This window comes from Procambarus clarkii, chromosome 2, assembly GCF_040958095.1.
Source record: "Procambarus clarkii isolate CNS0578487 chromosome 2, FALCON_Pclarkii_2.0, whole genome shotgun sequence".
NCBI classification, from domain to species: domain Eukaryota; kingdom Metazoa; phylum Arthropoda; class Malacostraca; order Decapoda; family Cambaridae; genus Procambarus; species Procambarus clarkii.
The window spans coordinates 14,072,544-14,091,459 of record NC_091151.1 but is presented as its reverse complement, the minus strand read 5'-3'; the positions used below and the strand labels follow the sequence as shown (position 1 = coordinate 14,091,459).

The window sequence follows — 18,916 nt, the reverse complement described above, 5'->3', positions numbered from 1 at the left end:
GGAACTCCAACTTGGTCAGATTCGGGGGTACTTTCTGAGGGTCTTGAGGGACAGCGGTAGCAGTAGAGTCTGCTGGCTGTGGTCGTGCGGCTTGTGCACGGGTGGTCACTAGAACCGGAGGAGAAACTTCATCACTCTCTTGAACCTTTGCTGGAACAGACTCGAATATAGGGTTATTTGGCACAGAGGTACACACCTGGGGTTTTTCCATGACGATCAGGTTGGTCGGTTGCAGATCTTCTGCCAAGTCGTTGCCTAGGAGAAGTTGCACTCCAGGCATGGGAAAAGGCTTTTCCCTGACGGCGACTTGGACTTCTCCGTTCACGAAGGGACAATCCAGGTGGACTCTGGCGAGAGGATAAGGAGTGGTAGCAGTGAGGTCAGTGATGAAGACAGTTTCTCCGGTGTAGGCGATGTTGGGCACAGCCGCCTTCAAGATGATCGATTGAAGAGCCACTGTGTCCCTCAAGATCTTCAATTTGAAACGTCCCTCCGGATTTGAACCGTTGGCAGAAACAGTTCCAGTATACAGGTGGTTACTGAAAAGAGAAAGATCATTAACATGAACACCAAGGCTTACCGGACTTAGGAGGAGTTGGTTTGGGTTTTTGCGTGTCGGTTGTTCCTTTGTATTGAGACTTACCACATTTATCTATGGTATGTCCATAGAGTCTACAATACTTGCAGTACAATTGCGAGCCAGCTTGATCGGTATTCACTTTCTCGTAACTGTACCACGATTTCTTACTGGAGGATGGTTCTGGTGTCAGCCGGTGGATGAGGCTGTAAGTGTCAGCCGACTTAGCACACTTCAGGTAGTCGGTTTCTTCTTTATCTGCTAAATATAGACGGACAGGAGGCAGCACACGCCTCAAGAATTCTTCAACTAGCATCAGGTTGACGAGTTCTGTAAAAGTAGAGACATGTGCTGCTTCCAGCCATTTCATAAAATATCTCCGTTTTGTGTTAGCAAAGTCGAGAAAGGTACTTGCCTTCAGGTGGTCACGGAATTTCCTTCGATAACTTTCTGTGGAGAGAAGGTAGGCGTCCAATACTGCTTGTTTAAGAGTCTGGTAGTCATTTTCAGACGCCAAAGTACTGAGTGTGACTGCAGCTCTACCTGTAAGATGTACTCTGAGAAGTGTGGCCCATTGGTCGGCAGGCCAACTGAGTCGATTAGCAAGGGTTTCAAAGGTGGTAAAAAACACGTCAACTTCTGCTTCTACAAATGATGGCATTAACTTACTTGCATGTGATATATTAAAACTGATGGGAAGATTGGCAGTAGCTTGCTGGCGTTGAGCGAGGTGTGAAGTTTCCAACGCGAATTCTCGTTGACGACACTGTATAGCCAGAGTCGCTTGTTGCTTGTCATGTTCGTGTTGCATCTCCAACTCGCGTCGTTTTGTTTCAAGCTGTACTCGTTCCCGCTCATGCAGCATTGCAACCTCACGTTCCTGGAGGGCGAGTTCACGTTCCTTGAGGGCGATTTCTCGTTCTTGTTCTTCCTTCCTCAAGGCAGCCTCACGTTCTTGTTCTTCCCTTCGTATGGCAGCTGCTTCTCTTTGCTGCTCGAGGGCTTCCCTTTGCTGCTCACGTTCAATCTTGGCCAGCTCTAGTTTGAGTTTCATCGTTGCCAAATCAGTTTTATCTGCAATATAGTAAGTTTCATGAGTTTCAGAGTCTATCTTACCTTGCTCTAAGAAATGATCCAGTAACAGGTTGTGTATTTCACTCTTGTAGGCTTGGTAGGGAACTGTTAGTTGATACTCATGTGCAAGTTTGTAATTCAGCTCTCTTGGCATGACTTAAAGTCCCAATTGCATCTGCTGGATCTGCACGGAAAGCTTGGAGACGAAACATGGTGAAATTAGCAAATAAATATACAACGAATATACCGGTGAGATACAGTGAATGTCAGAAACAGGACAACGTGGCAACTGGTACCTATCCTGTGGAATCTTTAACAATTAAAGTTAAGTACAAGATGTTAAATGATTAATTTAAATCAAGGTCGCAGGAAATCTTGTACCCGGTACTCACGTAAGAGGATAAGGGCAAGAAAATCCTACTAAACAAGTGAAACCGAGTTTCTAAAACAAATGAAACAGTTAATTGCATCAAAAGTAAAATTGGTAGTCCAAGGATGTAGGCATACCTTGCCGAGTCTCTATAGGACATAAGCAAGTTTTTCCCACTGAAATTAATATGATACTTACAGAATTAGCGAACTTTTGTGCTCTGAAAAAGAAAGCTAATTCCCTACCAACGTAGGTATCATCATCTCTGACTGACGTGTAGGGGTGCGAGGTGTCAACTGGTGACGAGAACTGCTGCTGAGGTCCCAATTCAGCAACTAAAGTTCGTGCTAGAGGAACTATGGCCCTCTTTATCCTCCTACTGTCAGATTGCAGAAGATTAGGTGCACTTGACCCAGGGGCAGACCACAGTACCAGGGTACCAATATGATGATCTGTCGAAAATATGAGAAATATCCAAGGGACAAAAGATGGTATATATATATATATATATATATATATATATATATATATATATATATATATATATATATATATATATATATTAATATATATATATATATTTATATATTAATATATATATATATATATATATATATATATATATATATATATATATATATATATATATATTAATATATATTAATATATATATATATATTTATATATTAATATATATATATATATATATATATATATATATATATATATATATATATATATATATATTAATATATATATATTATTAGTATATTTTGGTAGCAATCTTTCCTGTAGACATATATTATTAAATATGACCGAAAAAGTAAGATTAATAATTCTAACACGAACTTTCTCAATCTTTCGTACATTTCTTTTCACTGCTGGAGGTAAATCAAAAATCAATTCTCCAAAATTCATTTTTATTTCTAGTCTGACGCGACACGAGCGCGTTTCGTAAAACTTATTACATTTCAAAGACTTTAGTTCACAAATACACAACTGAATAGAACTTACGCATCTCCGATTTTATATCTACATTTGAGTGAGGTGGAAGGGGTGATGTGGCATTAACACAAGACAGAACAAGAGGGGGCATTAATAGGGTATTAATTTCATCAACACAAGACAGAACACGAAACAATGGGTATTGAATAGAAGTGTTTGTAGAAAGCCTATTGGTCCATATTTCTTGATGCTTCTATATTGGAGCGGAGTCTTGAGGTGGGTAGACTACCCACCTCAAGACTGCTATAGCAAGACCCCATCTACTTGCTTATACATGTGCCCATCTGGCTCAAGAAGGGTGCCTCTTTAGTACAAGCTTGGAGTAGTTTCCTCAGAATATTTTCTGGTATGTCAAGAGGAGTACAGGCTGGATCACGATACACTCTGTCGGCTATCATCCCAATTGTCTCGTCCACAGGTACGTTGGTAAACAGCAATTCTACGTCCAACGAGGCTCTTATCCCTGTGGCCCGTGTGCCCCGCAGTAAGTCAACAAATTCTTTTGGAGACTTCAGGCTGAAGGCGCAAGGAACATAAGGAGTCAGCAGGCCGTTGAGTCGCTTCGTCAGTCTGTACGTGGGTGTGGGTATCTGGCTAATGATTGGCCGAAGTGGGTTTCCAGGCTTGTGTGTCTTGACATTTCCATACGCATATCCAGGTTTATATTCCCCAATGATCTTTGGCAGGTGGAGTCCGGATTTCTTGGCGTTCACAGTTTCGATCAGTTTGTTGACCTTTGCTTTTAATTCGGCTGTAGTGTCCTTCGTTACCCTTTGGAACTTAGTTTGGTCAGAGAGTATGAGGTTCATTTTCGCCAGATATTCGTCTTTTTTAAGAAATATGGACCAATAGGCTTTCTACAATCACTTCCATTTCAATACCCACTGTTTCGTGTTCTGTCTTGTGTTGATGAAATTAATACCCTATTAAATACCACCTCACTCAAATGTAGATAAAAACAAATCGGAGATATGTAAGTTCTATTCAGTTGTGTATGTGTAAAGTCTTTGAAAATGTAATAAGTTTTACGAAACGCGCTCAAGTGTCGCGTCAGACTAGAAATAAAAATGAATTTTGGAGAATTGATTTTTGAATTACCTCCAACAGTGAAAAGAAATGTACGAAAGATTGAGAAAATTCGTGTTAGAATTATTAATCTTACTTTTTCGGTCATATTTAATAATATATATATATATATATATATATATATATATATATATATATATATATATATATATATATATATATATATATAACTGAAAACTCACACCCCAGAAGTGACTCGAACCCATACTCCCACAACTGGTATGTACAGGGACGCCTTAATCCGCTTGACCATCACGACCGGACATAAGGAAGTGATAGCCGAGGCTATATGAACCACTTCCCCGCCGGCACTCGGATGGTAATCTTGGGCAAAGCATTTTATCAAATCACCTCATTCTTTGGGGCACACGTGAGGAACACAAATGCAAACAAGCCTGAATGGTCCCCAGGACTATATACAACTGAAAACTCACACCCCAGAAGTGACTCGAACCCATACTCCCACAACTGGTATGTACAGGGACGCCTTAATCCGCTTGACCATCACGACCGGACATAAGGAAGTGATAGCCGAGGCTATATGAACCACTTCCCCGCCGGCACTCGGATGGTAATCTTGGGCATAGCATTTTATCAAATCACCTCATTCTTTGGGGCACACGTGAGGAACACAAATGCAAACAAGCCTGAATGGTCCCCAGGACTATATACAACTGAAAACTCACACCCCAGAAGTGACTCGAACCCATACTCCCACAACTGGTATGTACAGGGACGCCTTAATCCGCTTGACCATCACGACCGGACATAAGGAAGTGATAGCCGAGGCTATATGAACCACTTCCCCGCCGGCACTCGGATGGTAATCTTGGGCATAGCATTTTTCAGTTGTATATAGTCCTGGGGACCATTCAGGCTTGTTTGCATTTGTGTTCCTCACGTGTGCCCCAAAGAATGAGGTGATTTGATAAAATGCTATGCCCAAGATTACCATCCGAGTGCCGGCGGGGAAGTGGTTCATATAGCCTCGGCTATCACTTCCTTATGTCCGGTCGTGATGGTCAAGCGGATTAAGGCGTCCCTGTACATACCAGTTGTGGGAGTATGGGTTCGAGTCACTTCTGGGGTGTGAGTTTTCAGTTGTATATAGTCCTGGGGACCATTCAGGCTTGTTTGCATTTGTGTTCCTCACGTGTGCCCCAAAGAATGAGGTGATTTGATAAAATGCTATGCCCAAGATTACCATCCGAGTGCCGGCGGGGAAGGGGTTCATATAGCCTCGGCTATCACTTCCTTATGTCCGGTCGTGATGGTCAAGCGGATTAAGGCGTCCCTGTACATACCAGTTGTGGGAGTATGGGTTCGAGTCACTTCTGGGGTGTGAGTTTTCAGTTGTATATAGTCCTGGGGACCATTCAGGCTTGTTTGCATTTGTGTTCCTCACGTGTGCCCCAAAGAATGAGGTGATTTGATAAAATGCTATGCCCAAGATTACCATCCGAGTGCCGGCGGGGAAGTGGTTCATATAGCCTCGGCTATCACTTCCTTATGTCCGGTCGTGATGGTCAAGCGGATTAAGGCGTCCCTGTACATACCAGTTGTGGGAGTATGGGTTCGAGTCACTTCTGGGGTGTGAGTTTTCAGTTGTATATAGTCCTGGGGACCATTCAGGCTTGTTTGCATATATATATATATATATATGTATATATATGTGTATATATCACGAAAATAAACACGTGATTAAGAATGTGACAATGTCAGACCACGGAGGAAAAATGAAACGGGAAATTTCCTTAAGTACTTTCGTATATTAAATACATCTTCAGAAGGTGTATCCGACCTTCTGAAGATGTATTTAATATACGAAAGTACTTAAGGAAATTTCCCGTTTCATTTTTCCTCCGTGGTCTGACATTGTCATATATATATATATATATATATATATATATATATATATATATATATATATATATATATATATATATATATATATATATATATATATATATATATATATATATATATATATATATATAACTGAAAACTCACACCCCAGAAGTGACTCGAACCCATACTCCCACAACTGGTATGTACAGGGACGCCTTAATCATACCAGTTGTGGGAGTATGGGTTCGAGTCACTTCTGGGGTGTGAGTTTTCAGTTGTATATAGTCCTGGGGACCATTCAGGCTTGTTTGCATATATATATATATATATATATATATATATATATATATATATATATATATATATATATAGATATAGTCTTTCCTGTAGACATATAATATTAAATATGACCGAAAAAGAATAATAATTCTAACACGAATTTTCTCTTTGTTCCTTATATTTCTTTTCACTGTTGATGGTAACTGAAAAATCAATTTTCCAAAATTCATTTTTATTTCTAGTCTGACACGACATTTCTAGTCGAATGCGTTTCGTAAAACTTATTACATTTTCAAAGACTTTAGTTTACACACACACACTATAACTGAACAGTTTCGATTTTATACCTGCATTTTGGTGAGGTGATATGTTACAACAGTTTTGGATGAGGTGAAAACAAACTTTCAACACAAGACAGAACACGAAAAAATGGGTATAATATTTTGTACGTTAAATGGAAGAAAGGAAGTAACTGCAAAGGGCCTATTGGCCCATATTTCTTGATGCTTCTATATTTGTGCGGAGTCTTGAAGTGGGTAGAATATCGGTACATAAGAAAATAAGAACAAAGGTAACTGCAGAAGGCCTATTGGCCCAAACGAGGCAGCTCCTATTCTATAACCACCCAATCCCACTCATATACTTGTCCAACCCGCGCTTGAAACAAACCCTGCTATCGTTTAACGTTTGCGAGGCACTACACATCAAGAAGTCAACACCAGCAATCAACATTCAATTAATGCACAGCTATATTCTACCCACCTCAAGACTCCGCTCCAATATAGAAGCATCAAGAAATATGGACCAATAGGCTTTCTACAAACACTTCTATTCAATACCCATTGTTTCGTGTTCTGTCTTGTGTTGATGAAATTAATACCCTATTAATGCCACCTCTTGTTCTGTCTTGTGTTGATGAAATTAATACCCTATTAATGCCAACTCACCCCATCCACCTCACTAAAATGTAGATATAAAATCGGAGATGCGTAAGTTCTATTCAGTTGTGGATTTGTAAACTAAAGTCTTTGAAAATGTAATAAGTTTTACGAAACGCGCTCAAGTGTCGCGTCAGACTAGAAATAAAAATGAATTTTGGAGAATTGATTTTTGAATTACCTCCAACAGTGAAAAGAAATGTACGAAAGATTGAGAAAATTCGTGTTAGAATTATTAATCTTACTTTTTCGGTCATATTTAATAATATATGTCTACAGGAAAGACTGCTACCAAAATGTACTAATATATATATATATATATATATGTTACGGCCCTCTCGGGACGCAACGGGGTTCTTACTCTGATGTTGTTAGAGGAAGTTGTATCCGACCCCAAGCCAGTAGTGTCTTTCAAAGGATGTGATCCGTGACGCAAGTAACTTAAAGGGGGTAGGGAAAGAAAGTTAAGAACTTAAGACTATAATTATCACCATCACCAAATAAATAATATATAAAAGAGTGCACAAGGGGGAGGGGTATTAACACTGTACAAGGGAATTGTCTTCGTACTGAAGAAAAGCACAATCGTCTTCTCCTGAAGACTCTGGTTCAACTCTCTCGGTGCTTAGTCCTCGGTGCTTTCGTGGCCACACAACGAATCCTCTGAGAAGTTGAGCCTACCCTGGCCACAGGTCAGCCAAAACACAGGTCCACTGGGGGCACCGCCGTGGAGGCCGTCAACCACACGTCCAGCTGGTCTGCTGGCAGGTTCCGGATCAGCAAGGCTGGTCAGGCCACTCCACGAACGATATAAGGGGAACGCCCTAGACAGGAGCCTCGTGTGACACCACAAATCACTCTCCTATCCTCAATACCCCAGTGGAGGATCGTCTCCAACAGTCGGTCACGGGTAATCCTTCTACTGCCACTCCACTGGCAGGGTAACACACCACAGTGTTCTTCCGGGGGGACAACTTCACAACTGCTGCAGCAAAGCACAAGGTATGGAGACGGCTGCCTTGGGTAGACTCACTCAACTCCCATCACAGCAGTCCCAGGTCGACTCTGTAAGCAGACACGTCATCAATAACTGGGACACACTAAGGCACCTCACTTACAGGCTCAGACACAAACGCCCACCTATCCACTCCATAGATGGCGCTGGTGTCTGAGCACCACCTCACCAGAGGTCAGCAGCGGCTGTGTTGAGCGCTGAACAGGACTGGAAACTGGCCCTCGAGGCCAGTACACGCCGTCCTCACCAGGTGTCGTCGTCCGTTTGGAGGGGGTTTCGGGAGCTGACCCACAGATGGCGCGGTCGTCACTGCTCCGGGCTCGGACGTTGGATCCGGGTTCGTAACACCTCCCCACCAAAAAGAATTTGGTTTGGGGTTCTATAAAAAGAAACACAAACCAAATTAGTACGGCGACACAACTCCAAATGGACTCACTTATACTATGAACTGGAGTGATGAGGCTGTCTTGTCCACAGAACTTTACTACGGAGAAACCCTGGCACAAAGGGAACTTGAAAATGGCAGGCGATGACCTGCCTGGCGTAATCTTCCACGTCTCCACTGCGATGTCAAGCAGGGGCATCATCTCACATCTCTCAAGTAAGGATCGGTGTGGACACGATCTGGGGCGACTCGACACTTCCCTATGTCGTGGCACCGATGATGGCTGGACACAGACGGCATTTCTGGTACCGATCCGATGGTCCTTCAGGGAGTCGGGCACCTGGAATACAGGGGCCTGATAATTCAGAGTGACAGCGACAGCGGGTAAAACAGTACTTACAGCATATTCCTCTACTAGGTCCACACCTAGTCCCAACAGAGCTGTTCGTACATCGCAGCTGGCATTCGCTCTGCCACCGTCAGGTCGACCAACGTTCCACATAACGCTGCATTGAGGCTCAGCAGTCACGCGGGGGGTGTCAACCTGTCGGAAACAGTCACTCACATTATCATATCTCGTACCTCCTGTATCAACCATCACCTTCCAGGTCCCTTCTTCGACTGCACTACTCACTGTGCACGTCTCCAATCCCTGGGACCTCTTCCCGATGTTCAAGGGAGCCATCATCCTTCGGGTCGTCCACTGATCCTTACCGAGACCACACACGAGAATAAAACAAAATACTGCTAGGAAACATTTGGTCACCTGAGGGATAAGCTTCCTGAGCTTGAAATGTCCATAGCCGGCTACATCCATTAGCCTGGTTTAGACCAAAGAGGGCACTAGAAACTTTGCACATATCTCACATACCTCCGACGTCTGGGGAATCTCTGGCCGGTTCAGCATACATTGTACTTTGCCAGGCTGCAAGTACACAGGTGCCTTCACTCCAGACTCTTCGGTATCCGTTGGTGCTTGCACACAAGGCCTCGCTTCTTGCTCAGGTACTTCTGCCGTCGTAACCTCATGTTTCTTGTCGAGAGAAGAATCAGGAGACACTGTTAGAATACTGTCGATCTGCGGGTGAGAGGACAAATTAAACATGTTTACATCCGGGTCTGTCTTTACCTGGACATTACCATTGCCTGTAGTTACCTCAGACCTTGCTGTTCCGGTAGACTCGTCCGCAACCTTGGGAAGATTGATGCTCCAATCTGTCACCAAGTCGTTGGCTAGTACCACGTCAATCCCAGCCACAGGGAGGGTATCGACTACTGCCAACTCACATGTGCCACTGAAGTAAGGCGAGTCGAGATGCACCGGCACTAAGGGGGCGATATACTGCGTTCTCGGAAACCCAACCAGGACAACCTGTTGTCTCCCGTTCACACTTACTCCCTCGGGTAACGAGCTTCTCACGATCAGGGACTGGGCTGCTCCACTATCTCTGAGCACTACAACTGATCTACCAGTATGGTCACTCGATACATACCCGCCTGAAGTGTGAGGGGAAAACAATCTGGGTTCTTCCTGCGTCGTCGTAGACTGGTTTCCTACTGGTGATGTTCCACAGCTCATCAACATCACCTCCCTACGTGCGCCGATACCTCTTCTGCCTCGGCACTTAGCAGCTACATGCCCTTTCTGCCCACAAGTCTAGCACACCATATTCCTCCTTGGACTCCGGTGTTTCGGACTACTAGGACTAGTCCTTCGAGGGCTACTTGGGGGCGTCTTCTTAGCGCTTTGTGGGACGGGTCTTTCTTCTTCGTCATGAGGTCTGTCAAACCGGCGCTGGTAATTCCTCGGGACGTACTTAGCAGACGGCCTATGAGTCAGGATATACTCTTCAGCCATGGTGGCTGCCGCACTCAAGGTCTCCACCTACTGCTCCTCTAAGTACGTCTTCAGGTCTCCAGACAAACAATCCTTGAAGTCCTCGAGCAGAATCAGCTGCTCGAGGTCTTCCTTGGTCTCCACCTTCCGAGAGGCACACCATTCCTGGAAAAGTCGCTCCTTGATCGTGGCGAATTCGGTGAACGTGTGCTCTGAGGTCTTTTTCAGGTTTCGGAACTTCTGCCTGTATGTCTCAGGTACCAATTGGTACGCCATGAGCACAACCTTCTTCAACTTGTCGTAATCGCCGGAGTCGTCAAGGGATAACGAAGGTTATCCCGCTGGGGATGCCAATTATGTTACGGCCTTCTCGGGATGCAACGGGGTTCTTACTCTGATGTTGTTAGAGGAAGTTGTATCCGACCCCAAGCCAGTAGTTGCTTTCAAGGGATGTGATCCGTGACGCAAGTAACTTAAAGGGGGTAGGGAAAGAAAGTTAAGAACTTAAGACTATAATTATCACTATCACCAAATAAATAATATATAAAAGAGTGCACAAGGGGGAGGGGTATTAACACTGTACAAGGGAATTGTCTTCGTACTGAAGAAAAGCACAATCGTCTTCTCCTGAAGACTCTGGTTCAACTCTCTCGGTGCTGAGTCCTCGGTGCTTTCGTGGCCACACAACGAATCCTCTGAGAAGTTGAGCCTACCCTGGCCACAGGTCAGCCAAAACACAGGTCCACTGGGGGCACCGCCGTGGAGGCCGTCAACCACACGTCCAGCCGGTCTGCTGGCAGGTTCCGGATCAGCAAGGCTGGTCAGGCCACTCCACGAACGATATAAGGGGAACGCCCTAGACAGGAGCCTCGTGTGACACCACAAATCACTCTCCTGTCCTCAATACCCCAGTGGAGGATCGTCTCCAACAGTCGGTCCCAGGTAATCCTTCTACTGCCACCCCACTGGCAGGGTAACACACCACAGTGTTCTTCCGGGGGGATGACTTCACAACTGCTGCAGCAAAGCACAAGGTATGGAGACGGCTGCCTTGGGTAGACTCACTCAACTCCCATCACAGCAGTCCCAGGTCGACTCTGTAAGCAGACACGTCATCAATAACTGGGACACACTAAGGCACCTCACTTACAGGCTCAGACACAAACGCCCACCTATCCACTCCATAGATGGCGCTGGTGTCTGAGCACCACCTCACCAGAGGTCAGCAGCGGCTGTGTTGAGCGCTGAACAGGACTGGAAACTGGCCCTCGAGGCCAGTACACGCCGTCCTCACCAGGTGTCGTCGTCCGTTTGGAGGGGGTTTCGGGAGCTGACCCACAGATGGCGCGGTCGTCACTGCTCCGGGCTCGGACATTGGATCCGGGTTCGTAACAATATATATATATATATATATATATATATATATATATATATATATATATATATATATATATATATATATATATATATATGTCGTACCTAGCAGCCAGAACGCACTTCTCAGCCTACTATGCAAGGCCCGATTTGCCTAATAAGCCAAGTTTTCCTGAATTAATATATTTTCTCTAATTTTTTTCTTATGAAATGATAAATCTACCCATTTCATTATGTATGAGGTCGATTTTTTTTATTGGCGTTTAAATTAACGTAGATATATGACCAAACCTAACCAACCCTACCTAACCTAACCTAACCTATCTTTATAGGTTAGGTTGGGTTAGGTAGCCGAAAAAGGTAGGTTAGGTTAGGTTAGGTAGGTTAGGTAGTCGAGAAACAATTAATTCATGAAAACTTGGCTTATTAGGCAAATCGGGCCTTGCATAGTAGGCTGAGAAGTGCGTTCTAGCTACTAGGTACGACATGTATATATATATATATATATATATATATATATATATATATATATATATATATATATATATATATATATATATATATGTCGTACCTAATAGCCAGAACGCACTTCTCAGCCTACTATTCAAGGCCCGATTTGCCTAATAAGCCAAGTTTTCATGAATTAATGTTTTTTCGTCTACCTAACCTACCTAACCTAACCTAACCTAGCTTTTTTTGGCTACCTAACCTAACCTTACCTATAAATATAGGTTAGGTTAGGTTAGGTAGGGTTGGTTAGGTTCGGTCATATATCTACGTTAATTTTAACTCCAATAAAAAAAAATTGACCTCATACATAGAGAAATGGGTTGCTTTATCATTTCATAAGAAAAAAATTATAGTAAATATATTAATTCAGGAAAACTTGGCTTATTAGGCAAATCGGGCCTTGAATAGTAGGCTGAGAAGTGAGTTCTGGCTACTAGGTACGACATATATATATATATATATATATATATATATATATATATATATATATATATATATATATATATATATATATATATATATATATATATTTATATATATATATGTCGTACCTAGTAGCCAGAACGCACTTCTCAGCCTACTATGCAAGGCCCGATTTGCCCAATAAGCCAAGTTTTCATGAATTAATTGTTTTATGACTACCTAACCTACTTAACCAAACCTAACCTAACTTTTTCGGCTACCTAACCTAACCTAACCTATAAAGATAGGTTAGGTTAGGTTAGGTAGGGTTGGTTAGGTTTGGTCATATATCTACATTAATTTTAACTCCAATGAAAAAACACTGACCTCATACTTAATTTAATGGGTAGCTTTATCATTTCATAAGAAAAAAATTAGAGAAAATATAATAATTCAGTAAAACTTGGCTTATTAGGCAAATCGGGCCTTGCATAGTAGGCTGAGAAGTGCGTTCTGGCTACTAGGTACGACATATATATATATATATATATATATATATATATATATATATATATATATATATATATATATATATATATATATATATATATATATATATATATATATATATATATGTCGTACCTAGTAGCCAGAACGCACTTCTCTGCCTACTATGCAAGGCCCGATTTGCCTAATAAGCCAAGTTTTCATGAATTAATGTTTTTTCGACGACCTAACCTACCTAACCTAACCTAACTTAACTTTCTCGGCTACCTAACCTAACCTAACCTATAAAGATAAGTTAGGTTAGGTTAGGTAGGGTTGGTTAGGTTTGGTCATATATCTACGTTAATTTTAACTCCAATAAAAAAAAATTAACCTCATACATAATGAAATGGGTAGCTTTATCATTTCATAAGAAAAAAACTAGAGAAAATATATTAATTCAGGAAAACTTGGCTTATTAGGCAAATCGGGCCTTGCATAGTAGGCTGAGAAGTGCGTTCTGGCTACTAGGTACGACATATATATATAGGTCGTACCTAGTAGCCAGAACGCACTTCTCAGGCTACTATGCAAGGCCCGATTTGCCTAATAAGCCAAGTCTTCCTGAATTAATATATTTTCTCTAATTTTTTTCTTATGAAATGATAATGCAACCCATTTCATTACGTATGAGGTCAATTTTTTTTTATTGGAGTTAAAATTAACGTAGATATTTGACCGAACCTAACCGACCCTACCTAACCTATCTTTATAGTTTAGGTTAGGTTAGGTAGCCGAAAAAGTTAGGTTAGGTAGTCGAAAATCAATTATTTCATGAAAACTTGGCTTATTAGGCAAATCGGGCCTTGCATAGTAGGCTGACAAGTGCGTTCTGGCTACTAGGTACGACATATATATATATATTAATATATATATATATATATATATATATATATATATATATATATATATATATATATATATATATATATATATATATATATGTCGTACCTAGTAGCCAGAACTCACTTCTGAGCCTACTATGCAAGGCCCGATTTGCCTAATAAGTCAAGTTTTCATGAATTAATTGCTTTTCAACTACCTAACCTACCTAACCTAACCTAACCTAACTTTCTCGGCTACCTAACATAACCTAACCTATAGAGATAGGTTAGGTTAGGTTAGGTAGGGTTGGTTAGGTTCGGTCATATATCTACATTAATTTTAACTCCAATAAAAAGAAATTGACCTCTTACATAATGAAATGGGTTGCTTTATCATTTCATAAGAAGAAAATGAAAGAAAATATATTAATTCATGAAAACTTGGCTTATTAGGCAAATCGGGCCTTGCATTGTAGGCTGAAAAGTGAATTCTGGCTACTAGGTACGACATATATATATATATATATATATATATATATATATATATATATATATATATATATATATATATATATATATATATATTAATATATAATAATATATATATATATATTAATATATATATATATATATATATATATATATATATATATATATATATATATATATATATATATATATATATATGTCGTACCTAGTAGCCAGAACGCACTTTTTGGACTACTATGCAAGGCCCGATTTGCCTAATAAGCCAAGTTTTCCTGAATTAATATGTTTTCTCTAATTTTTTTCTTATGAAATGATAAAGCTACCCATTTTATTATGTATGAGGGAAATTTTTTTTTATTGGAGTTAAAATTAACGTAGATATATGACCGAACCTAACCAACCCTACCTAACCTAACCTAACCTATCTTTATAGGTTAGGTTAGGTTAGGTAGCCGAAAACGTTAGGTTAGGTTAGGTTAGGTAGGTTAGGTAGTCGAAAAAACATTAATTCATGAAAACTAGGCTTATTAGGCAAATCGGGCCTTGCATAGTAGGCTGAGAAGTGCGTTCTGGCAACTAGGTACGACATATATATATATATATATGTCGTACCTAATAGCCAGAACGCACTTCTCAGTCTACTATGCAAGGCCCGATTTGCCTAAAAAGCCAAGTTTTCATGAATTAACTGTTTTTCGACTACCTAACCTACCTAACCTAACCTAACCTAACCTTTTCGGCTACCTAACCTAACCTAACCTATAAAGATAGGTTAGGTTAGGTTAGGTAGGGTTAGTTAGGTTTGGTCATATATCTACGTTAATTTTAACTCCAATAAAAAAAAATTTACCTCATACGTTATGAAATGGGTAGCTTTATCATTTCATCAGAAAAAAAATAGAGAAAATATATTAATTCAGGAAAACTTGGCTTATTAGGCAAATCGGGCCTTGCATAGTAGGCTGAGAAGTGCGTTCTGGTTACTAGGTACGACATATATATATATATTTATATATATATATATATATATATATATATATATATATATATATATATATATATATATATATATATATATATATTATATATATAATATTTTAACATTTCTTTTCACTGTTGGAGGTAATTCAAAAATCAATTCTCCAAAATTCATTTTTATTTCTAGTCTGACGCGACACTTGAGCGCATTTCGTAAAACTTATTACATTTTCAAAGATTTTACACATACACAACTGAATAGAACTTACATATCTCCGTTTTGTTTATATCTACATTTGAGTGAGGTGGATGGGGTGAGGTGGTATTTAATAGGGTATTAATTTCATCAACACAAGACAGAACACGAAACAATCGGTACTAAAATGGAAGTGATTGTAGAAAGCCTATTGGTCCATATTTCTTGATGCTTCTATATTGGAGCAGTGTCCTGAGGTGGGTAGAATATAGTTGTGCATTAATTGGCTGTTGATGGCTAGTGTTGACTTCTTAATGTGCAGTGCCTCGCAAACGTCAAGCCGTCTGCTATCGCTGTATCTATCGATGATTTCTGTGTTGTTTACTAGGATTTCTCTGGCGATGGTTTGGTTGTGGGAAGAGATTATATGTTCCTTAATGGAGCCCTGTTGCTTATGCATCGTTAAACGCCTAGAAAGAGATGTTGTTGTCTTGCCTATATACTGGGTTTTTTGGAGCTTACAGTCCCCAAGTGGGCATTTGAAGGCATCGACGACGTTGGTCTCTTTTAAAGCGTTCTGCTTTGTGTCTGGAGAGTTTCTCATGAGTAGGCTGGCCGTTTTTCTGGTTTTATAGTAAATCGTCAGTTGTATCCTCTGATTTTTGTCTGTAGGGATAACGTTTCTATTAACAATATCTTTCAGGACCCTTTCCTCCGTTTTATGAGCTGTGGAAAAGAAGTTCCTGTAAAATAGTCTAATAGGGGGTATAGGTGTTGTGTTAGTTGTCTCTTCAGAGGATGCATGGCGTTTCACTTTCCTTCTTATGATGTCTTCGACGAAACCATTGGAGAAGCCGTTGTTGACTAGGACCTGCCTTACCCTACAGAGTTCTTCGTCGACTTGCTTCCATTCTGAGCTGTGGCTGAGAGCACGGTCGACATATGCGTTAACAACACTCCTTTTGTACCTGTCTGGGCAGTCGCTGTTGGCATTTAGGCACATTCCTATGTTCGTTTCCTTAGTGTAGACTGCAGTGTGGAAACCTCCGCTCTTTTCCATGACTGTTACATCTAGAAAGGGCAGCTTCCCATCCTTTTCCATCTCGTAAGTGAAACGCAGCACGGAACTCCGCTCAAATGCCTCCTTCAGCTCCTGCAGATGTCTGACATCAGGTACCTGTGTAAAAATGCCGTCAACATACCTGCAGTATATTTGGTTCCCACAACCAAACCATCGCCAGAGAAATCCTAGTAAACAACACAGAAATCAGCGATAGGAGACAGCTTGACGTTTGCGAGGCACTGCACATTAAGAAGTCAACACCAGCAATCAACAGCCAAATAATGCACAACTATATTCTACCCACCTCAAGACTCCGCTCCAATATAGAAGCATCAAGAAATATGGACCAATAGGCTTTCTACAGTCATTTCCATTTCAATACCAATTGTTTCGTGTTCTGTCTTGTGTTGATGAAATTAATACCCTATTAAATACCACCTCACCCCATCCACCTCACTCAAATGTAGATATAAACAAAACGGAGATATGTAAGTTCTATTCAGTTGTGTATGTGTAAATTCTTTGAAAATGTAATAAGTTTATAATAATAAATATATATATATATATATATATATATATATATATATATATATATATATATATATATATATATATATATATATATATATATATATATATATATATATATATATATATATATATATATAAGTATATTTTGGTAGCAGTCTTTCCTGTAGACATATATTATTAAATATGACCGAAAAAGTAAGATGCAACGTTGTGTCAAAATTTCAAAGCAATTGGTGAAGAACTTTCGGAGATTATAGCGTGTGTTGCACTTACATCCAACAGAAGCGCTGCTTTTAAAAAACAGCATGTTTTTTCCTGTCACAGTTGAGGCATGTATATAGTAGATATATAAAAAGACACGCCTATTCGTTTGGAACGTTGTGTCAAAATTTCAAAGCAATCGGTAAAGAGGTTTCGAAGATTTCCCTCACATGAAAAACACAGTTTTTCAGAAAAAGCATGTTTTTTTTACTGTCACAGACGTGACATCTATATAGTATGCATATAAAAACCTGGCCGAATGCGAATGGAACATTGTGTAAAAAATTCAAAGCAATCAGTTAAGTACTTTCGGAGATTAGCGATTTTGAACAAACGAACATTTCCATTTTTATTTATATAGATATTCAGTTGGAGGGAGAGTGTGGACTTGCCTTATGTCCACGGTCAGCCAGAGCTTCTGCGAGTGTCAGGAAAGTATTGGAGTAGCTCCTGGTGGAGACAGGGAAGAGCATGAGGATCTTGTACGGTCTCTCAGGGGGTGCCAGCTCCCCAGCGATGCCCCCAGTCAAAGCCATCATCAACAAACTCATCACTGCCAACTCCATCTGTAGACATAGTCATAGTAAAGAAACACATTCAAGATAACTCACACTGAGTTATCTTTGATCTGATAATAACGACACGCCATTACAACTGCGACTGCCTGCATCAATGCTACATGATACAACAGCACATTGTTAAGTATTTTTAAAAAGTGTTAAAAACAAATAATTATCAATGCTGCATTTCACAGTAATGCTGTGATTCAAGACAGAGGTGACAGCTGTCGTGGAAACATTAGAGGAAATATTATATAAAACTTCAAAACGCACTGGGGAGAGTCATGAGATTAAATAACGAGAAAATTACTCCAAGCCAAAAAGATGAAAGCATGTGACGCAAAGTAGACTACAAACGATCTCACTTAAGTAGTTGAAATAAAATATTATACTTAATAAAAGGATAGAACAGATAACAGGTGTTCTCATTGTCAAAACAGACAAACAGACAAGAGAGCTCGACCAGTGCCAGCTCTGACAGTAATTATACCGTGCAGCGAGCTTGGCTTAAGATGTTTCTTATTATGGTTGAGCGTATACATAGTATCCAAGCTGCCAAGCAAAGGTTTATAATGCTTGGCCCTCCTTACTACAATCATACACCTACACCAACCCACTCCACAACCCACAACACCACCGCCGCTACCACTACTACTACCACCCAAAACCCACATCACCTCTCCCACTAACACCTAGCACGCACACCACAACCCACACCACCACCATCACTCCTACTACCATCCACCACCCACATCATCACTCCCACTA

The 18,916-nt window shown here is 40.5% G+C and overlaps 1 long non-coding RNA gene across 1 annotated transcript in view; it reads right to left on the bottom strand.

Annotated features, from left to right (window-relative positions):
• The window catches only part of LOC138366942 (uncharacterized), a 52,872-nt gene extending 34,722 nt beyond the window's left edge, over positions 1-18,150 (bottom strand). The window contains exon 1 of the long non-coding RNA XR_011229262.1: positions 17,977-18,150. This is a non-coding gene — a long non-coding RNA (uncharacterized lncRNA). The remainder of the gene's footprint in view (positions 1-17,976) is intronic.
• Positions 18,151-18,916: the final 766 nt, after the last annotated feature.